Raw genomic sequence first — 23,503 nt, 5'->3', positions numbered from 1 at the left:
ACTTAGTGTAATGTCAATCTATAATCTAATTACAACTAATAAAATTCTGTGCTGGTTTGGGCTTCGCATAGAGGCACAGACTGGAAAATCAGAGATAGCACGTGTCCAGAAAGTCAAAAAATATTATTCCCAAAATACCCTTACTACCCCAAGCTCCTCTCCTTAGTCCCTTCTATGATAGTAGTAATATATACTATACTATACTATACATTTAGGTAGTGTGATTACGAATTTAGAATAAATCATCGGCAAATCCACTTATGCTTATTGTAATTATCAATTTATATAAGCTAGTTGTCACTAATACACTTCTACGTAATAAAATTATCAATTTACGGTCGAATCAGGCAAATCAGTATCAATCCAATTATCTTTTATCTAAAAATTATCTAAAAATTAGTTGAAATAGGGAATGTAGTTGATTTTGTTTAACTGGGGTGCATCTAGTGGTTAAGAGTTAAAAAGATTAAAATTTGAAGGGGGAAGAGTGACAATGGTTTTGGGCGAGCCCTTATAATTGATTTTGGGCTGTTAATTATATGACTTATTTTGTGGCTATCGATTGTCATTAATTTTTTCAGCATGGCTATAAGTGATAATTGCTCGATTATTTTTCGTGGAACTCAATTGCTTTTTGAAAGTGAGGTAGTTTAGCACTTAATGGGCTCATATATATATATATAAAGCTGGGTCTAAGAGAGACTTATGTGCCACTTCTCTAAGCCCAGCATTGACATTTGTCTTTATTGTTATTTTTTTGACATTTTTCCTTTTAAAACTGATGGAAAAAAAGTTTTCCAATAAAGAAAACTCAACAGTCGCTTATTTTCCCTATAAAAGAAACGGTCGCTTCTTTTAATGCTCTTAAACAGCTCCTCTCTTAATCCTTATCGCAAATCTTCTCTTCCCTTATAGGGTCTTCTTCTTCTCCTTTTCTTCCTCCCCTCGCCCAAGGTAAAATTCTTCCTTTGCTCTTCAGTATTTTAATTTTTCCCTTCAGTTTCTGTTTCTCTTATTTCGACTACTGCTAGAGGTAAATCGCCTCTCTTTGATTTTGTGATTTGATTATCTCTTCCTTATTTTTGAGATTTTTTTGGTTGGTATTCCTTGTATCACTGTATCCAATATTCTAGGATTTTGTTTATGTTCCCTTCTGATTGTTCTTTGCGATAAACTTTTATTTCTTAAATAGTTTTACTATATATCTTTTCCTTTAAACTGTATGGGGTGAAATATGACTCAGTTCTTTTTTTAAAATTTTTGTAGCTTCTAAGAGTTCTCGACTATATATCTAATCTTCTAATCCTTATTATGGCTATGTCATGATTGGCTTTGGGGATATTCTCTTTCCAGGTTTGCGATTTTATCTGAATTCAATAAAAGAGTGACCTTTGGTTGGTGCAATTACTGCTTCATATCTCTGTGTATATATTTTTTTTACATTCTTTAAGTAAGAATATAATTGCAAAGTATTAAATTTGAGTCTCTTATAATAGAAATAAATATACTTATATACGTATATTTAATGCACAAAAGGAATAATCATTTTATAATATCTGTCAAAGATATATCCACATAAACAAATCATTTTCTCTTAAATTTTTTTTATTGATTCAAGAATTGAGCAAGAGCTCTAGAGATTTCAGTTTACCTTCGTAAAATTTAATGAATTACATGGATGCAGACAGCTTCGATGAAATTGTTATAGGTAAAAGGTCACATGTTTAATATAAAGAATAATATGAATATAAAGCTTGAAATAATTTCCACTAGCTTTTACTTGAATTCAAGAAGCACCTAAGACCTGTCAAATTGAAGCTTGAAAATATAATGTATTAGTTCATTTTCTTTATTTGACTCAAAAAATGCTAGGAAATCGTATAACTTGTCAGATGAATTAGCTTCTATTTAAAGTTTATTATCTTTTGTCTATGTAATTAATGATTCCTTTTGTTATAAGGGAGAGATAATTTGTAGTACATGAAAATAGTTTTGACATAAAGATTGAAATAGGGCACCTATCAGATAACACTAAAAAAATTCTTTCATGATACATCTTAATCTTGGTTATTTAGTTACTAAAAGCCACGCCAACTTTAGTAATCAAAGACTGGGCAGAATTATATTATTGAATTGATGAGAGAATTGTTTTATGTTGTGCTAATGACATTCGTTCTACACCTACAAAAAATTTCAATAATGCAGGTTATTTTTTTTCTTGTGAGAGTTTGTTTGATATTGTCACAACTAAAAGTCAGGTGATTTCCGACCGTTTTTATTTGGGTAGAAAAACAATGGTCGCAAACGTAGACCGAACCGCAATTGGTCGAAAATTTTCGATTGCAATCGATCGATAAAATCCAATGCACTGACTGGCAGTCAAACTTTATTTTCCGACCGAAATCGGTCGGAAATTATTAATATTTTTTTTAAAATTCAAATTTCTTACCGAAATCGGTCGGAAAATTATTATTATTTAGTTATTTTTAATTTTAGTTTTCCGACCGAATTCGGTCGAAATTTTTAAAAAATAATAATATTATTTCATTAAATAATTATTTGTAAATTGTTAATTTATTTAAAAAATAAATATAAATTTATAATTTCCGACCGAATTCGGTCGGAAATTACGAATTTCTGGGCAAAAAAAATAATTTCCGACCGAACTCTGGGTAAAAACTGGGCAGAAAAAGGCTCTTTTTAAGTTCCGACCTAATTCGGTCGCAAATCTGGGTAAAAACTGGGCAGAAAATGGATGCTTTTAAGCTACACTACCTGCCAATTTAAACCAATATACATCCTATAATGGCAGCTTACATTACTGCCATTCAACCATGAAAACTCAACAAAATAACAACTAATAACCACCAACAACAACAATTAACCAATAACTAATAACCACAACCACAACAACTAATAACCACAACAACAACTACTAAAGTGTTTAATAACAATATAATCATCATTCAAATAACCAACAACAAAATATTGATAAGTTCACAACTTTGTTTAACAATACACAACATGCAATGTGTTTTTTTATGTAGCATCATCTTCATTTTCGGTCCTAGGACCTTCATCACCGACAGGTGGGGAAGGATGAGGAGACCGGGGAATAGGGAAAGCACCACAAGCAAGAAGATTGGCCAGCTGACCTTGAAGGAGATCAAATTGTTTGTCCCTCCTTTCTAGCTCACCTTGAAGGGTATCAAAATTCTTCTTTTCTCTAGCCTTGGTCTCTTCAAGCTCTACTGTCAGTTTTGCGATCTTCTCTTCCATAGACGATATAGCTGAACTATCAATCGCCTCTCCTTGGGCGGAAGTCCCTATACCTTGCAATCCAGCCATGTAGCACCGAAACGATTTATCTAAAAGGCCGTATGTTATCCCCTTTTTAGGACCACTGACAATACTCAACCATATCCCCTTCTCTTCTTCGTCTGAAATGGGCGGTCGCTCGCCTTGCTCATTCAGTAGCAATCTCTGAGTATACCCCTCCAAATTGATCTTGTAGCGACTTTTTATTTAGAAGATAAAAAAATACTAACTATATAATATTAGAAATATTTATAGTAGTTATGAAACGTACATGTGTAGTCTCTGCTCGATCCTCGACCCATCTAGTTGGATCTGTCGGTGCCTTTTTCTTCCGGATGTGAGTCCCATGAAGAACTCATCATGACTCATCTTCCTCCCCAATTTTTTTCCTACAAATATAATAAACGTGTTAATGAAAGCTGTAGCTATACTCGCATTTTATTGTAAAAGCAGAGTGCAATTTAAGAGATAGGAATTTTAAGTAACTAGATCCTTGAGAGAAACATAGAATAAAAAATACAACATGAAGCTGGGATTATATGGAGTCCACTTGAGCTTCACTGAAAAAAACTTTGGTTTTTGATAGCCTAGAGCTGGTTAGTCTATATAATGTTTGGCCATACAACTCCAAGTTTGTGTTCTAGTTCCAATATTCTCTAATTAGTTTGTGTTGTATGTTAACCATTACTATGTTCTTTCCCCTTCTAAAATTGTGGTCTTCATAATTTTCTTCAAGATTTTCGATTTTTGTTGTAACGACCTAACCGGTCGTTTTGAGCTTTTGCACATTGATCGCCAGTTTTCGGGCATGACTTGCCCCGTGTGATGTATTATGACTTATATAAATCGTTGGTTTTGGTTTTCAGGGTAATCAGAATAAATTCGGAAGAAAACAGTTCTTAGTTGAAGCTTGAAATTCGAAAGGTTTGACTAAGATTTGACTTATTTGTATATGATCTCGGATCGAACTTTTTATGGTTGGGTTAGCTCTGTTAGGTGATTTGGGACTTACGAGCGTGATTAGAATGCATTTTGGAGGTTCGTGAAAGGTTTAGGCTTGAATTGGAGAAATTGAATTTTTGGCGTTTTCCCGTTGATAGGCGAGATTTTGATATAGGGGTCGGAATGAAATTCCGAGAGTTGAAATAGCTTTGTTGTGTCATTTGGGATGTGTGTGCAAAATTTCAAGTCGTTCGGACGAGATTTGATAGACTTTTTGATCGAAAGCATAATTTAAGAGTTCGTGGTGTTTTTAGGCTTAAATCCTATGTTAAATAGGTAATTTGATGTTGTTATGAGCGTTTCGAAGTTTTGAAAAAGTTTGAACGATGTCATGGGATGTGTTGGTACAATTGGTTTGAAGTTCCGGGGTTTCCGGGTAGGTTCCGGGATATTTTAGGCCGAAAATCATAGTTGTAGCAGGTCCAAAAGGGTTGCAGGCCTCAGAACCTACCAGCGCGGTCTGCACAAAAAGAAGTTCGTCCGCGGTAGGTGTTGTGCGGACCGCACAAAATGCAGTGCGGCCGCGATGGGGGAACATTTCACTGGTCCTACTTCGGAAGCTCATATCTTTTGATCTACAAGGAATTTTGAGATGATTTAAAACAAACGTTGTAGCCCTTCGTGTCTAGTTTCCAGAAAAATAATGATATTGCAATATGGGCATCTGTAGCGAAAGTTATGGCCAAAATACTAAAGCCTGTCACTGCAGATGAAAATATATGCGGCCACAATCATTTTTGTGTGGACCGCGGTCGTTTTTGTGCGGTCCGCAGAGGTGGAAATATGTGGGGTACTCTATAAATACGAGGTTTTGGGTTTTATTTAATATTTTGACCTAGAGAGCTCGGATTTTGGCGATTTTTCGAAGGTTTTTCAAGAAATTCATTGGGGTAAGTGATTGTAACTCAGATTTGGCTAGAGTTCATGAATCTATCATTTAATTCGTGATTTGGGATGTAATTTGCGAAGAAAATTTGTGGAATCTTTCAAAAATATAAAATGATGATTTGAAGGACCAAATGGTACCGAAATTGGATAATTTTGGTATGGTTAGACTCGTGAGGGTATGAGAATTTTGAAAATATAAATTCTACCTGATTCTAAGACGTGGGCTCGGGGCTCAGATTTTGGTAATTTCGGGAATTGTGTCATATTTGATTGTTTTCACTTGGGCTTTGTTCCCTTAGCATATTTTGACGTCCACGTTCTGATTTTGTATAGATCGACGCGCGTGGAGGCCGATTCGAGGTGCAAAGGAGTCGCGAGCTAGAGATTTAGCTGGTTCGAACTGAGTAATGATTGTAAATGATGGTCTGAGGGTTTGAAACCCCGGATTGCACATCGTGGTGCTATATTGAGGTGAGGCACATGCTTGATGACGAGTGTGGGGTCATGCACTATTGGGGATTGTCACTTGGTCCGTCCCGATTTATGATTTTACCGTGTATTTGATTGAAAACTATTTGCTACCATCATTATTTGGGCTGAATGTCATATTTGGGACTAGTGCCAGCTATTTGAACCCTACGGGGCTTTTTTGTTGATATTTCCTCACTGTTTTGACTTTATACTTGAACTCAGTCATGTTATTTTCCACTATTTTCAATACTCAGCCAAGTTTATTTTTCTTTAACACTTGAAATGATATTTCAAATAATATTTTGGGTTGAGCATCATGTTTTACTGTTACCCGAATGGCTTAGGTGATTTTTGACTGAGTAAGGCCAAGGGCCTGTATTGTGAGGATACTTTTGGGTCGAGCTGCACGACGCAGTAGTGAGATACTGATTTGATTATGAGGCCGAGGGCCTGAGATATGTACACCACGAGGTGGCTTGTTGATATTGATATGAGGCCGAGAGCCGGTTTGTGATGCCACGAGGTGGCTTGATATTGCGCTTGGGCCGTAAGGGGCCCCTCCCGGAGTTTGTACACTCCTAGTGAGCACGGGTACCCATTGTGATGTGAGATATAGCCCGAGGGGCTGATATTGTTCTATGTGATAGCCCGAGGGGCTGGTATTGTTCTATGTGATTGATCGAGGGGCTGGTATGTGATTGCCCGAGGGGCTGGTATTGTTCTGAGACATTGCCCGAGGGGCGAAGTTGTTGATATTGTGCCTGAGGGGCGAACCTTTATGTGTTTATCTTTCATATTTACCTGTCATTTACCTACTAAACTATGGTATTTGTGCCAGAGGGGAGGATTTCTGTGCTTATCTGCACTACCTGTTTTGCATTCATTTGCGTAACTGTTGAAAAATTCATTTTCAAAGAAGTTTAAACTAAGCTAAGATGTTTAAGAGATTTTTACAGTTCACTGCTTTCTTACTGGTTTTGAACTGCTTCTATACAACATCTTGATATGCTTTACGTGATTTCTTACCATTCAGACTTCACTTATAATTATTACTCACTGAATTGGAGTACTCACTTTACTCCCTACACCTTGTGTGCAGATTCAGGTATTTACACACCCGGTAGCGGGTTTTGGCTGATCGGAGATAGAGTCATCGGAGTTTATCAAGGTAGCTGCCGGTGTTCGTAGCACTGCTTCTCTCTCTCTCTCTTCATTCATTAGTCTGTATTTGTGCACTCAGACTTTCAGTTGTATTTATACCCTAGTAGATACTCGTGACTTGTGACACCCCGGTTAGGGCTGTGTTGGGTTGTACTTCCGCACTTTATTGGCATTATTCGCTACTTAGTATTGCTATATCATGTTTCAGACTGCTTTTATGTTATTTAACTATTTAAAAAGTGAATTGGGTTTAATTGGCTAGTTTTGTCTTCACGAGAGGCACCATCACGACCGGATCTGGGTTTGGGTCGTGACATTTGTGCTGCTGAATACAAATTCCTATCAACATGAATTTGCTCATTTAAAAAAAAAAATATTAAAATATGATTCTTCAACAAATTTGGAACCAAGGCTTCTCAAATTGAAAGAGAGATTTTTCATGAACATCAACACTTATAAACATGAAAAATACATTAAATAGAAATCTAATAATAGATAAAGCAATATCTTAAACCTAATTAAAATAAATTTTATACTTTTTAGTGTACTGTAATGAAACCAACACTTCGTAAATTAAGGTCTTTTCAAGGCTTGGGAACGAGAAAAGGAAAGAAGCTAAACTTCTATAATAACCTGTGTTGTAATCTGAAAAAAGCATCTAAGCTTCAATAATTATGGATGAAGATGGTTTGCTTACATTATTTAATTCTGAATTACAATACTAACTGTGAAATCCGACTCCTTAAATATCAAAAACACTTCTAGATGTAGGAAACAAATATAACATCTCCAAGAGCAATCTGTAAGTAGACAATGACGAAAACGTTCACCTACCAGTTTGTGTTAAGCAACAATTCAAATGAGGAGTGTGTTACATAGTGCCAGCCTAAACAACACATATTATTATAACCTAAGTTTCTTTGCTGGTAGAAGTTTAACATGGACATGCTATTCCATGCATAATGCTCACCCATTTTGTTCTGTTTTGGAGCAGCCGCGCATAAGGAAATAATTGAAAGACGTGCAATTTCCAAAGTAGGAACATATATGATGCTCTTTGTATCTTTTTTCACTTATACGAATGCAATGTTAAGAAAAAAATCGATAGGCTTCAAGCCACAGCAAAGAAGAGAAATAAGACGGCAAAGGACCTAATACATACATAGTTGAAGTGAGCTACCAATTGTTAGTTTATATAAGCTAATTGTCACCAATACACTTCTACGTAATATAATTATCAATTTACGGTCGAATCAAACCTAGCATTAATTAAGGATACTACTAAAGGACTTATACTTAGTGTAATGTCAATCTATAATCTAATTACAACTAATACACTTACTAATTACTATAAGTGACAGAAAAAGTCCGTCGGTACTGCTGCATCGGTAAACAACTATTTTTTTAGTAGTGTGTATAGTATAGTATAGCATATATATATATATATATATATATATATATATATATATATATATATATATATATATATATTATATATATATATATATATTAAGATTTGTAATGTCAATCTATTATCTAATACAACTAATACACTTACTAATTACTATAAGCGACAGAAAAAAATCTGTCGGTACTGCTGCGTCGGTAAACAACTATTTTTTAGTAGTGTGTATAGTATATATAGTATAGTATAGCATATACATATACATACATACATATATATATATATATATATATATATATATATATATATATATATATATATATATATATATATATATATATATATATATATATATATATACATACACACACACACAAACGTATATACTATACATTTAGGTAGTGTGATTACGAATTTAGAATAAATCATCGGTAAATCCACTTATGCTTATTGTAATTATCAATTTATATAAACTAATTTATATAAGCAAATCCACTCAAATGCTTCATATTGCTCTGAAATTGTGTTTCAGGCAAATCAGTATCAATCCAATTATCTTTTATCTAAAAATTATCTAAAAATGAGTTGAAATAGGGAAATGTAGTTGATTTTTTTAACTGGGTTGCATCTAGTGGTTACGGAGTTAAAAAGTTTGAAATTTGAAGGGGGAAGAATGGCAATGGTTTTGGGCTAGCCCTTATAATTGATTTTGGGCTATTAATTATATGACTTATTTTGTGGCTACCGATTGTCATTAATCTTTTCAGTATGGCTATAAGTGATAATTGCTCTATTATTTTTCGTGGAACTCAATTGCTTTTTGAAAGTGAGGTAGTTTAGCACTTAATGGGCTGTCATGATCTAGATTTTCTACCCTCGGGAGTCGTGATGACGCCTACTAGTAAAAGCTAGACAAGCCAACCAACTGAACTATTTACCTTGTTTCCATTTTTAATCCGATAACAGTTAAGAGCCAATAATTAGATAACAATAGAATTGAATAAGCGGAAGGCTGCATTGTAAAGTTTTAATAATACTGCTAATACCAATCCATAATAAATCTACCCAAGACTGGTATCACAACTTCATAGACTGTCTAGGAGTACTACAAATAAAAGTCTGAAAGAAATAAATACAATTCTGTCTCTGGAAATACATGAAAGAAACATGAGTAGTAGATAGAAGGAGACACCAAGGCCTACAGACGCCTGCAGGACTACCTTGGGTCGCCTTATGAACAAGAAATAGCAATCTCACTGCGGTCCGAAATCTACAACACTGGAATCTGCACAAAAGAGTGCAGAGTGTAGTATCAGCACAACCGACCCCATGTGCTGGCAAGTGTCTAGCCTAACCTCAGCGAAGTAGTGACGAGGCTAGGACCAGACTACCAAATAAACCTGTGCAGTTAAATCATATACAATGGAAAAGAAGAACACTAATATACAGTTAAGTATGGGAGGGGGTAACATGCTGCGGGGACATCGAATAATAACAGAAGAACAACAAGTAAACATGGGGATCACCACGGTTCAATTGAAAATTGTACTTATTTTAAAACGAAACTCCGTGTTCTGAGACCTTGAAAACCTCATTTAGAGTCACCTCGATTTGCATGCGCAGTCCAGGTGCGTAGCCGGAAAGCTTAAATATGATATGTGAAAAACGATAAGTTTTGATTATAGAATGAGCTAATTTGACTTTGGTCAACATTTTGGGTAAACAGACCTAGACCCGTGATTTAACGGCCCGGAGGGTCCGTAGTAAAATATGGGACTTGGGCGTATGCCTGGAATCAAATTTCGAGGTCCCAAGCCCAAGAAATGAATTTTCAAAGGAAATTATTTTCTGAAATTTATTTAAAGAAATTTGAAATGAAATTTGATTAGAACATGATAGTATCGGGCCCGTATTTTGGTTGTGGCACCCAGTACAGGTCATATATATGGTTTAAGTCATTTCTGTAAAGTTTGATTGAAAACGGACGTCGTTTGATATGATTCGAACCTAAATTGCTAAATTTGATACTTGATGAAGTTTGAGAAAAAGTTCTTGATTTTGAGGTTTGATTCATTGTTACTGAGATTATTTTGGCGATTTGATCGCACGGATAAGTTCGTATGATGTTGTTGAGTTAGTATGTGTGTTTGGTTTGGAGTTCCGAGGGCTCGGGTGAGTTTCGGGTAGGCTTCAGGATGTTTTAGGCTTAAAACTGGAAAACAATTGCAGGTCTTTGAACCCCACTAGTGCGGTGCGCGGTCGACCTTGTGCGGTGCGCGGTGAAGGCTGTGCGGCCGTGGTCGGCTTTTTGCGGTCTGCACAGGGATCTGCAGTGCGGTCCGCGATCGGTTGTGTGCAGAGCGGGGTGGAGACCTATGCGGCCGCGGTCCATTTTGTACGGTCCGCACAGGAGGTCTGAGAGGGGTATAAATAGACGGGATTTTCAGTCATTTTTCATTTTTCAAAACCCCAAAAACATAAGAGGCGATTTTTCAAACAACTCTTCTTCTCCAAATCAATTGTAAGTCATTTTAAACTAGTTTTCTTCAATCATTAACATCTTTTAACATGATTTCAACTTCAAATCAATGATTTTAATGGGGGAAATTGGGTGTTTTGGGTAGAACCTAGATTTTTAAAAAATTGGGGATTTGGACCTCGATTTGAGGTCTGATTTCAAAACAAATTATATATTTGAGTTCGTGAGGGAATGGATAATCGAGTTTTGGTTCGAACCTCGAGTTTTAACCATGTGGGCCCCGGGGCGATTTTGACTTTTTGGGTAAAACTTTGGAAAATCCATTTTCATGCATTCAAATTGATTCATTTAGCATTTATTGATGTAATTAAGTAACTTGTGACTAGATACGAGCGAATTGGTGGTGGAATCAAGGGGTAAAGCTATAATTGAATCGTGAATTATGTTCGTGGCATCGAGGTAAGTGTTTGGTCTAACCTTAGCTTGAGGGATTAGGAGTTGTGTCCTATTTGCTATTTACTTCTTGTTGAGTACGACATATAAGCATGGTGACAAGTATCTATGCGTTGGTGTCAAGCATGACCATGAGTCTTATCTTGTGATTTTCATGATCTCGTTATGTTATTCATGCCTTGGTGAAGATTTCTATTTGTTGTGTAAAGTTGTGGAAAGAATTGTGACCTATGAACATTGAGGAGTGTTGGCTCCAGTTGTATAATGAACTGTAAAAGTATAAGTGATAATCGAAACTCTAGAGCATTGGCTCGAGTTGTGAAGTGAATTGTGAAGTAAAAGTGAGAAAGAGAAGAGATCATTATGTTGCCCACTTTCCGGGCTATTGTTGAGTTGAGGTTCCCTTGCATTGTGTTCTTAATTAATATTACGGATGCTTAGGTTGATGATTCTTTGTGTTAGGTATTGTAACAAGTTTGGTTATAGCCGGGTAGTTAGGTGTTGTAACAAGTTTAGTTACAGCTGAGGTAGTTAGATGTTGAAACTAGTTGAGTTACAGTTGAGATAGTTAGATGTTGGAACAAGTTTGGTTATGGCTGTTTCTCCCTTGCCGGGATAGTGTAGTCTATTGTTGATCCCTTGCCGGGACAGTTAATTATGATTATTGTGGACTGTATATTTGGAACGGGTTGCGCGCCACAACAAATATTATATTGGATCAGGTTGCACGCCACAACAGCTATATATGTGGATCGGGTTGCACGCTGCAACAGATATTATATCAGATCGGGTTGCACGCCGCAACAACTATATATGTGGATCGGTTACACGCCGCAACAGCTATATATGTGGGTCAGGTTGCACCGCAACAGATATTATATTGGATCGGGTTGCACACCGTAACAGTTATATATGTGGATCGGGTTGCACACTGCAACAATATTAAATGATAAGGGATTGGGTTGCGCGCCACAACAATATTGTTATTGTATTGATTGTAGACATCGAGTGTTTTTCCATACTTTATTTTCTGATAGAATTGATATGTTTCCCCAAAGCATGTTTCCCCATCCCTTTAAAACTGTTATTAGCTATTTATATTTATGCTGTATATTATATAACTGCACAGGTTTATCTGGAGTCTGGTCCTAGCCTCGTCACTACCTCGCCGGGGTTAGGCCAGACACTTACCAGCACACGGGGTCGGTTGTGCTTATACTACACTCTGCACTCTGTGCAGATACCTGAGAGGCACTTGATCAGTAGCAGTAGCTCAGGACCCAACCTTCAGTCCACTGAGGTAGCCTTGCAGGCGTTCGCAGGCCCGACGTCTCCTCTATCTTATTATATATTCTGTTATCTCATGTATTCGAGAGAAACAATGTTATATTTCTTTCAAACGGCTGTATTTAGTACTCTTAGTAGTCCTTGGATGTTGTGACACCAGATTCTAGGTAGAGGTATGTATTGAGTTTCGAAACATTCTGGTTTTATATTTATTTAAGACTTCCACTTAAATCTCATATTCCGCTTTTATTTAACTATTTATTTCCTTGATAATATAGTTGGTAAGAAGTTTTAAGATAAAGGAGTTAATGAATTCTAAGTTCATGGCTTGCCTAGCTTCTATGAGTAGGCGCCATCACGACTCTCGAGGGTGGGAAAATTCGGGTCATGACAAGTTGGTATTAGAGATCTAGGTTACATGGGTCTCACAATTCACGGTCAAGCTCAGTAGAGTCTGAGGGATCGGTACAGAGACGTATGTATTTATCCCCCAGAGGCTATAGAGTTAGGAAAATCTCACATTTGTTCTTTCTCGTCATGCGGATTTGATTTTTCAATGCTAATTGAACTTCTACTCTGCTCTTTCGCAGATGGCGAGAACATGCCCTTCCTCATCCACCGCTCAGTAGTCCGAGCCCCCAGTAGTAGCTTTCACAAGGGGCAGAGGGTGAGGCCGAGGTAGGGGTAGAGCTCAGCCCCGAGCAACAGCCCCAGTAGCGGAGCCTCAAGTTGACTTTGATGATGAGGTTCCGGCTCCAGCAGCTCTGGTGGGCCCAGCTCAGGCTCTAGAGGGGTTTATTGCTACCTAGTCTTTCAGGATGCTCTTGCCCGATTATTGGGCCTCATGGAGAGTGTTACCCGAGCGGGCTTGCTTCTTGTAGCACTAGCCGACTCTTAGGCTAGAGGAGGTCCCCAGACTCCTGGTACTTACACTCCGGAGTAGGTAGCTCCTCAGATTCAGAATCCAGCAGTTCAGCCAGTTGGAGCAGTTCAGCCGGGTGTGGTAGCTCAGACCGGTGATGGAGGGGCTATGTCCGCCGATGCTTTGTGGAGACTGGATAGGTTCACCAAGCTCTTCACTTCTACTTTCAGTGGTGCATCTACTGAGGATCCCTAGGATTATCTAGACAGCTGCCACAAGGTTCTCAGGAACACGGGCATTGTTGAGACCAACAGGGTTGATTTTGCTACATTTTGTTTGTCTGGATTCACCAAGACTTGGTGGAGGGATTATTGCTTAGTTAGACCAGCAGGATCGCTAGCCTTGACTTGGGAGCAGTTCACACAACTATTTCTGGAGAAGTTTATCCCTATTACTCACCGAGAGGCTTATCGGCAGTTTGAGCGCCTCCAGCAGGGTTCCATGACGGTTACCCAGTATGAGGCCAGATTCATCGACTTCGCTTGCCATGATCTTGTCATACTTCCTACCGAAAGAGAGAGAGAGAGAGAGAGAGAGAGAGAGGGAGGAGGTTTATTGATGGTCTTATTCAGCCGATTCGCCTTTTGATGGCTAGAGAGGCTGGGAGTGAGATCACTTTTCAGGAGGCGGACAATGTGGTCCATAGAGTGTTGATGGTCCTATCATAGGGAGGTGGTCATGGGTCAGATAAGAGGCCCCATCATTCAGGTAGATTAGTGGTGCCTTGTTTGGAGGTAGAGATTCATATGGTAGAGGCCATCCTTCTAGGCCCTTTCAGTCAGCTCTTCAGGTCTCTCACGGTGCTTCGGGTAGCCGTGGACCGCAGATGCAGTATTCAGATCAGCAGTCCTATAGTGCACCACCATCTCCTATCAGTGCATCGCCGCTCTAGAGTTTTCGGAGTGGTCATTCGGGTCGCCAGATTCAGTCTCAGTTTCCTCAGCCACAACACTCAGGTGGATGTTTTGAGTTTGGTGAGTATGGTCATATCAGGAGGACTTGTCCGAGGTTAGTGGGTACTCAGTCGCAGCAGTAGGGTTCCCGTGCTATGGTCCAGGCACTAGGTGCTCCACAGACCACCCAGCCAGCTAAAGATGGGGGTAGAGGTGCTAGAGGTGGAGGTAGAGGATTTAGAGGTGGAGCTTAGGCTGCTATAGGTAGAGGCCAGCCAGCTGCAGGCCATCCCAAAGATGGAGCTCAGGGTGGTGGGGCCTAGCCACGATGTTATGCTCTTCCAGCCAGGCCCGAGGCTGAGGCTTCAGATGCGGTTGTCATAGGTACTATTCTGGTTTGTGATATAGAAGCTTCAGTGTTATTTGATCCAGGGTCCACCTACTCATATGTGTCATCTTATTTTGCACCGTATCTAGTTATGCCTAGTGATTCATTGAGTGTTCCTGTTTATGTGTCTACACCGGTGGGTGATTCTATTGTATTTGATTGAGTCCATCATTCTTGTATTGTGGTGATTGGGGGTCTTGAGACTCGTGTAGATTTATTGCTTTTAGACATGGTCGATTTCGATGCTATATTGGGGATAAACTGGTTATCACCTTACCACACTATCTTGGATTGTCATGCCAAGACTATGACCTTAGCTTTACCGGGTATGCCTCGTTTAGAGTGGAGAGGGACTCCTGGTCATTCTACCCGTAGTGTTATCTCTTATGTTAAGGCTCAGCACATGGTCGAGAAGGGGTGTTTGGTCTATTTGACATATGTTCGTGATTCTAGTGCTGAGGTTCCCTCTATTGATTCTATGCCCGTTGTTCATGCGTTTCCGGAGGTATTCCCTTCAGACTTGCCGGGTATGCTACCCGATAAGGATATTGACTTCTACATTGATTTGGCTTCGGGCACGCAGCCCATTTCTATCCCGCCGTATTGTATGGACCCGCTTGAGTTGAAAGAGTTGAAGGAGTAATTGCAAGACTTGCTTGAGAAGGGTTTCATTAGGCCGAGTGTTTTGCCTTGGGGTGCGCCGGTGTTGTTTGTTAAGAAGAAGGACAGATCAATGAGAATGTGTATTGATTACCGGTAGTTGAACAAGGTCACAATCAAGAATAAGTATCCATTGCCGAGGATTGATGATTTGTTTGATCAGCTTCAGGGTGCCAGGGTATTTTCAAAGATTGACTTGAGATCTGGCTACCATCAGTTGAGGATTAGGGTGTCCGATGTCCCTAAGACAACTTTTCGCACTCGGTACGGGCATTATGAGTTCTTGGTTATGTCATTCGGGTTGACAAATGCCTTAGCAGCTTTTATGGATTTGATGAACTGGGTGTTCAGACCTTATTTAGATTCATTCGTGATAGTTTTCATTGATGATATTTTGATATACTCCCGTAGCCGGGAGGAGCACGAGAAGCATCTCAGAGTGGTTCTTCAGACTTTGAGGGATAGTCATCTGTATGCTAAATTTTTGAAGTGTGAGTTCTGGTTGAGTTCAGTTGCATTCCTGGGTCATGTGGTGTCAGCAGAAGGTATTCAGGTTGATCCGAAGAAAATTGAGGCAGTCAAGAACTGGCCTAGACCAGCATCAGCTACAGAGATTCGGAGTTTCTTGGGATTGGCAGGCTACTATCGCCGGTTCGTGGAGGGGTTTTCATCCATTGCAGCCCCGATGACCAGGTTGACCCAAAAGGGTGCCCAGTTCAGATGGTTGGAAGAGTGTGAGGCGAGCTTTCAGAAGCTCAAGACAGCTCTGACTACGGCACCAGTGTTGGTTTTGCCCACGGGTTCAGGGCCTTATACAATTTATTGTGATGTATCTCGTGTTGGGCTTGGTACGGTGTTGATGCAGGATGACAAGGTCATTGCTTATGCTTCGCGACAGTTGAAGATTCATGAGAAGAACTATCCAGTTCATGATTTGGAGTTGGCAGCCATTGTTCACGCATTGAAGATTTGGAGGCATTATCTGCATGGCGTGGCATATGAGGTGTTCATGGATCACAAGAGCCTTCAATATTTGTTCAAGCAAAAGGAGTTGAATTTGAGGCATAGGAGGTGGTTGGAGTTGTTGAAAGATTATGATATCACTATCTTATATCATCCGAGAAAGGCCAATGTGGTGGCCGATGCTTTGATTAGGAAGTCAGCCAGTATGGACAGTCTCGCTTATATTCCGGTCAGTGAGAGACCACTTGCTTTGGATGTTTAGGCTTTGGCCAATCAGTTCGTGAGGTTGGATGTCTCTGAGCCCAGCCATGTGCTAGCTTGCACAGTCACTCGTTCTTCGTTATTGGAGCATATCCAAGATCGACAGTATGATGATCCCCATTTGTGTGTCCTTAGAGACATGGTGCAGCACCGAGGTGCCAAGTAGGTTACCTTAGATAATAATGGAGTTTTGAGATTGCAGGGTCGAGTGTGTGTGCCAAAGTGGGTGGTCTCCAAGAGTTAATTTTAGAGGAGGCCCATAGCTTCACGTACTCTATTCATCCGGGCATCGCGAAGATGTATCAGGATTTGCGGTAGCATTATTGGTGGTGGAGAATGAAGAAGGATATTGTAGCATATGTGGCTCGTTGTTTGAATTGTTAGCAGGTCAAGTACGAGCATCAGAGGCCTGGTGGTTTATTTCAGAGGATTGAGCTTCCCGAGTGGAAGTGGGAGCGGATCACTATGGATTTCGTTGATGGACTCTCGCAGACTTTGAGGAAGTTCGATGCAGTATGGGTCATTGTTGATAGACTGACCAAGTCAGCGTATTTCATTCCCGTGGCAGTCTCCTATTCATCCTAGAGGTTAGCTGAGATCTATATCTGGGAGATTGTTCGTCTTCATGGTGCGCCTGTATCTATCATTTCGGACCGAGGTACACAGTTTACCTCGCATTTCTGGAGAGCAGTTCAACAAGAGTTGGGCACCCAGGTTGAGTTGAGTACAACATTTCATCCTCAGACGGACGGGCAGTCCGAGCGGACTATTCAGATTTTGGAGGATATGCTCCGAGCTTGTGTCATTGACTTTGGAGGCTAGTGGGATCAGTTTTTGCCTTTAGTAGAGTTTGCCTACAACAACAGTTACCAGTCGAGTATCCAGATGGCTCTTTATGAGGCTTTATATGGTAGGCGGTGTCGATCTTCGGTTGGATAGTTTAAGTCGGGAGAGGCTCGATTGTTGGGTACGGATCTGGTTCAGGAGGCTTTGGACAAGGTCAGGATTATTCAGGATAGGCTTCGCACAGCTCAGTCCAGGCAAAAGAGTTATGCAGACCGCAAGGTTCGAGATGTGGCTTTTATGGTTGGAGAGCGGGTATTGCTCCGAGTGTCGCCTATGAAGGGAGTGATAAGATTTGGGAAGAAGGGAAAGCTTAGCCCAAGGTTCATCGGGCTGTTTGAGATTCTTGATCGAGTGGAAGAGGTGGCTTATAGACTTGCATTGCCGCCGAGCTTATCAGTCGTGCATCCAGTGTTTCATGTGTCCATGCTTCGAAAATAAAACGGCGATCCATCCCACGTGTTAGATTTCAGGACTGTCCAGTTGGACAAGGACTTGTCTTATGAGGAGGAGTCAGTAGATATTCTAGACCAGCAGGTTCTCCAGTTGAGGTCGAAGAGTTTTCCTTCTGTTCGTGTTCAGTTGAGAGGTCAGCCTCCTAAGGCATCGACTTGGGAGTTCGAGTCCGATATGCGGAGCCGTTATCCCAATCTTTTCCCCGACTCAGGTACTTCCTTCTTCTATCCGTTCGAGGACGAACAGTTGTTTTAGAGGTGGAGAATGTGATGAATCAACCCCTCCCCATATTTCTCAAGGTACTTTTTTTTTTCTCTAACCAATCTTTCATTTCTCAGAAATGTTTCAAAGAATCAAATTGTTGATATATGTTTCAGAGTTTTGTCTTCTGCCATTTAAATGGTCTTTGAATGCAGTTTGCGGATGTTGAGAACAAGGTGAAGATTAGCCAAGCTTCCTCCAACAATCCTGTCAAGGCAGTTGTATCAAAGGTAGCTTCCCAGTTCATCACTTGTTTTAAAACGAAACTCCATGTTCTCAGGCCTTGAAAACCTCATTTAGAGTCACCTCGATTTGCGTGCGTAGTCCGGACGCATAGCCAGAAAGCTTATATATGGTAATCTGTGCTTAGTTTGGAGTTCCGAGGGCTCGAGTGAGTTTCAGATAGGCTTCTGGATGTTTTAGGCTTAAACCAGAAAAAATTGTAGGTCTCTGAACCTCACTAGTGCGGTCCGCGGTCGACCTTGTGCGGTGCGCGGTGAAGGCTGTGCGGCCATGGTTAGATTTGTGTGGTCCGCGGTCGGTTGCGTGCGGAGCGCAATGGAGACCTGTACGGCCGTTGTCCATTTCGTGTGGTCCGCACAGGGTATTGGACCGCAGCTCTTCAAGAAGGCCTGTGCTGTCGTGGTACATTTTGTGCGGTCCGTACAGGGGGTGTGAGAGGGGTATAAATAGACGGGATTTTCAGTCATTTTTCATTTTTCAAAAACCCAAAAACATAAGAGGCGATTTTTCAAACAACACTTCTTCTCCAAATCAATTGTAAGTCATTTTCAACTAGTTTTCTTCAATCATTAACATCTTTTAACATGATTTCAACTTCAAATCAATGATTTTAATGGGGGAAATTGGGTGTTTTGGTAAAACCTAGGTTTTCAAAAATTGGGAATTTGGACCTCGATTTGAGGTCCGATTTCAAAACAAATTATATATTTGAGTTCGTGGGGGAATGGGTAATTGGGTTTTTGTTCGAACCTCGGGTTTTGACCATGTGGGCCCGGGGGCAATTTTGACTCTTTGCGTAAAACTTTGTAAAATTCATTTTCATACATTCAAATTGATTCATTTAGCGTTTATTGATGTAATTAAGTAACTTGTGACTAGATACGAGCGAATTGGTGGTGGAATCAAGGGGTAAAGCTATAATTGAATCATGAATTATGTTCGTGGCATCGAGGTAAGTGTTTGGTCTAACCTTAGCTTGAGGGATTAGGAGTTATGTCCTATTTGCTATTTGCTTCTTGTTGAGTACGGCGTATAGGCATGGTGACGAGTATCTATGCATTGGTGTCAAGCATAACTGTGAGTCTTATCTTGTGATTTTCATAATCTCATTGTGTTATTCATGCCTTGGTGAAGATTTCTATTTGTTGTGTAAAGTTGTGGAAATAATTGTGACCTATGAACATTGAGGAGTGTTGGCTCCAATTGTATAACGAATTGTGAAAGTATAAGTGATAATAGAAACTCTAGAGCATTGGTTCGAGTTGTAAAGTGAATTGTGAAGTAAAAGCGAGAAAGAAAAGAGATCATTATGTTGCCCCCTTGCCAGGCTATTGTTGAGTTAAGGTTCCCTTGCATTGTGTTCTTAATTGATATTACAGACGCTTAGGTTGATGATTCTTCATGTTAGGTGTTGTAACAAGTTTGGTTATAGCAAGGTAGTTAGGTGTTGTAACAAGTTTAGTTATAGTTGAGGTAGTTAGATGTTGAAACTAGTTGAGTTATAGTTGAGATAGTTAGATGTTGGAACAAGTTTGGTTATGGTTGTTTCTCCCTTGCCAGGACGTATATACTTGTACTGTTGAGTTCCCTTGCCGGGATAGTATAGTCTATTGTTGATCCCTTGCCAGGACGGTTAATTATGATTATTGTGGACTGTATATTTAGAATGGGTTGTGCTCCGCAACAGATATTATATTGTATCGGGTTGCATGCTGCAACAACTACATATGTGGATCGGGTTGCACGCCGCAACAGATATTATATTGGATCGGGTTGCACGCCGCAACAGCTATATATGTGGATCGGGTTGCACGCCGCAACAGATATTATATTGGATCGGGTTGCACGCCACAACAAATATTATATTGGGTCGGGTTGCACGCCGCAACAGATATTATATTGGATCGGGTTGCACGCCGCAACAGTTATATATGTGGATCGAGCTGCACGCCGCAACAATGTTAAATGATAAGGGATTGGGTTGAGCGCCACAATAGTATTGTTATTGTATTGATTGTAGACATCAAGTATTTTTCCATACTTTATTATGTTTCTGATATAATTGATATGTTTTCCCGAAGCATGTTTCCCCCTCCCTTTAAAACTGTTATTACATGTTTATATTTCTGCTGTATATTATATAACTGCACAGGTTTATCTGGAGTCTGGTCTAAGCCTCGTCACTACCTCGCTGGGGGTAGGCCAGACACTTACCAGCACTTGGGGTCGGTTGTGCTGATACTACACTCTATACTCTATGTAGATACCGGAGAGGCACTTGATCAGCAGCAGTAGCTCGGGAGCCAGCCTTCAGTCCATCGAGACACCGAGGTAGCCTTGTAGACGTCCGCAGGTCCGACGTCTCCTCTATCTTATTATATATTCTGTTATCTCAAGTATTCGAGACAAACATTGTTATCTTTCTTTCAAATGGTTGTATTTAGTACTCTTAGTAGTTCGTGGATGTTGTGACACCAGATTCTGGGTAGAGGCATGTATTGACTTTCGAAACATTCTGGTTTTATATTTATTTAAGACTTCCGCTTAAATCTCATATTCCGCTGATATTTAACTGTTTATTTCCTTGATAATATAATTGGTAAGAAGTTTTAAAATAAAGGAGTTAATGAATTCTAAGTTCATGGCTTGACTAACTTCTACGAGTAGGCGCCATCACGACTCCCGAGGGTGGGAAAATCCGGGTCGTAACAAAAATAGGAAAGGGGAATCATGTTGCAGGGTACAACAAGTATCAATAGGAAACCAACAATTAAATGTAGAGAAACCGTAACTCAGTTATCAATAAAATTTAGGAAATCAAAGACAAGTGCACGACATCACCCTTCGTACTTTAACACTCTCTCACCAAAACAATACACGACATCACCCTTCGTACTTTAACACTCTCTCACCAAAACAATACACGACATCACCCTTCGTGCTTTACACTCTTCCTCACCCAAGCAACAATCACAAGGAAAATAGGGTAAGGGAATCTATAACATCGAAATACAATCAAGTAACAACAGAAAATCAGTAAATAAATGTAAAAGACAACATAACTCAATTATCAGCAAGAATCAGGAAAATCAAGGATAGTGCACGACATCACCCTTCGTGCTTTTACTCTCGTCCTCACCATAAAAATCAATATAAACTACACGAGATCACCATTCATGCTTTTACTCTCATCCTCACCATAAAATCAATATAATAGGCACAAAATGGTACATCGTGCGACACGACATCACCCTTTGTGAGGGATGTTGGAGCTGAGACTCCTAGTATCGATTCTATCCCAGTTGTGAGGGATTTTCCTGATGTATTTCCTACAGACTTGTCGGGCATGCCACAAGACAGGGATATTGATTTTGGTATATGACCTGGTGCTGGGCACTCAGCCCATTTCTATTCCGCCATATCGTATGGCACCAGCAGATTTGAAGGAATTGAAAGAACAACTTCAGGAACTCCTAGATAAGGGGTTCATTCGGCCTAGTGTGTCACATTTGGGTGCACCAGTTTTGTTTGTGAAGAAGAAGGATGACACGATGAGAATGTGCATTGATTATAGGTAATTGAACAAAGTAACAAGTAAGAACAAGTATCCTTTACCTCGCATTGATGATTTATTTGATCAGCTTCAGGGAGCGAGGGTGTTCTCTAAGATTGATCTCCGTTCGGGCTATCACCAGTTGAAGATCAGGGATTCAGATATTCTTAAGACTACTTTCAGGACTAGATATGGTCACTATGAGTTTCTTGTCATGTCTTCTGGGCTGACCAATGCCCCAGCAGCGTTCATGCATTTGATGAACAATGTATTTCGACCTTATCTGGATTTATTTGTTATTTTATTCATTGATGATATTCTGGTGTACTCGCGTAGTCAGGAGGAGCACGCGGAGCATTTGAGAGTTGTATTGTAGAGATTGAGGGAGGAGAAGCTTTATGAAAAATTCTCCAAGTGTGAGTTTTGGCTTAGTTTAGTGGCTTTCTTGGGGCACGTGGTGTCTAGCGAGGGTATTCAGGTTGATCCGAAGAAGATAGAGGCGGTTCAGAGTTCGCCCAAATCATCCTTAGCCACAGAGATTCGTAGCTTTCGTGGGTTGGCAAGCTATTATTGCCGGTTTGTTCAGGGATTCTCGTCTATCGCATCGCCCCTTGACCAAGTTGACTCAGAAGGGTGCTCCATTTGTATGGTCGGACGAGTGTGAGGAGAGCTTTCTGAAGCTCAAGACAGCTTTGACAATAGCTCTAGTGTTGGTTTTGCCATCGGCTTCAGGTTCATATACCGTATACTGTGATGCTTCGAGAATTGGGATTGGTTGTGTATTGATGCAGGAGGGTAGCGTTATTGCTTATGCTTCTCGTCAGTTGAAGCCCCATGAGAAGAACTACCCTGTTCATGATTTGGAGTTGGCCGCCACAGTTCATGCATTCAAGATTTGGAGGCATTACTTGTATGGCGTATCTTGTGAGGTATTCACTGATCATCGCAATCTTCAGCATTTGTTCAAGAAGAAAGATCTTAATTTGAGGCAGCTGAGATGGTTAGAGTTGCATAAGGATTATGATATCACTATATTGTACCATCCGGGAAAGGTCAATGTGGTGGCCGAAGCTTTGAGCCGAAAGGCAGTGAGTATGGGGAGTTTGGCATACATCCCAGTTGGGGAGAGACCTCTTGCAGTTGATGTTCAGGCCTTCGACAATTGGTTCATGAGGTTGGATATTTCGGAGCCTAGTCGGGTGTTTGTCATGTATGGTTTCTCGGTCTTCCTTATATGATCGCATCAGAGAGCGCCAGTATGATGATCCGCATTTGCTTGTCCTTAAGGACAGAGTTCAGCATGATGATGCCAGAGATGTGACCATCAGTGATGATGGTGTGTTGAGGATGCAGGGCCGGATTTGTGTGCCCAATGTGGATGGGCTTAGAGAGTTGATTCTGAAGGAGGCCCATAGCTCGCGGTATTCTATCCATCCGGGTGCCGCAAAGATGTACCAGGATTTGAGGCAGCATTATTGGTGGAAAAGAATGAAGAAAGATATTGTAGGATTTGTAGCTCGGTTTCTCAACTGCCAGCAGGTAAAATATGAGCATTAGAGACCGGGTGGCTTACTTCAGCAGATGGTTATTCCCGAG

The 23,503-nt window shown here is 40.1% G+C and overlaps 1 long non-coding RNA gene across 3 annotated transcripts; it reads left to right on the top strand.

Moving 5' to 3' along the window:
- Positions 1-825: 825 nt before the first annotated feature.
- Positions 826-7,040, top strand: LOC107762372 (uncharacterized). 3 transcript variants are annotated; one of them, XR_012707625.1, is made up of 4 exons: positions 826-954; positions 1,267-1,353; positions 4,185-5,679; positions 6,779-7,040. It is a non-coding gene; the product is annotated as an uncharacterized LOC107762372 (long non-coding RNA). The 3 variants fall into 3 exon arrangements; XR_012707624.1 differs by having other exon boundaries at positions 4,185-5,737; XR_001642770.2 differs by lacking the exon at positions 6,779-7,040 and having other exon boundaries at positions 4,185-6,350.
- The last annotated feature ends 16,463 nt before the right edge of the window (positions 7,041-23,503 follow it).

This window comes from Nicotiana tabacum, chromosome 3 (genome assembly GCF_000715075.1).
Source record: "Nicotiana tabacum cultivar K326 chromosome 3, ASM71507v2, whole genome shotgun sequence".
Classification (NCBI taxonomy): Eukaryota; Viridiplantae; Streptophyta; class Magnoliopsida; order Solanales; family Solanaceae; genus Nicotiana; species Nicotiana tabacum.
The sequence above is the reverse complement of the archived record's forward strand: the minus strand, read 5'-3'. Positions and strand labels throughout refer to the sequence as shown.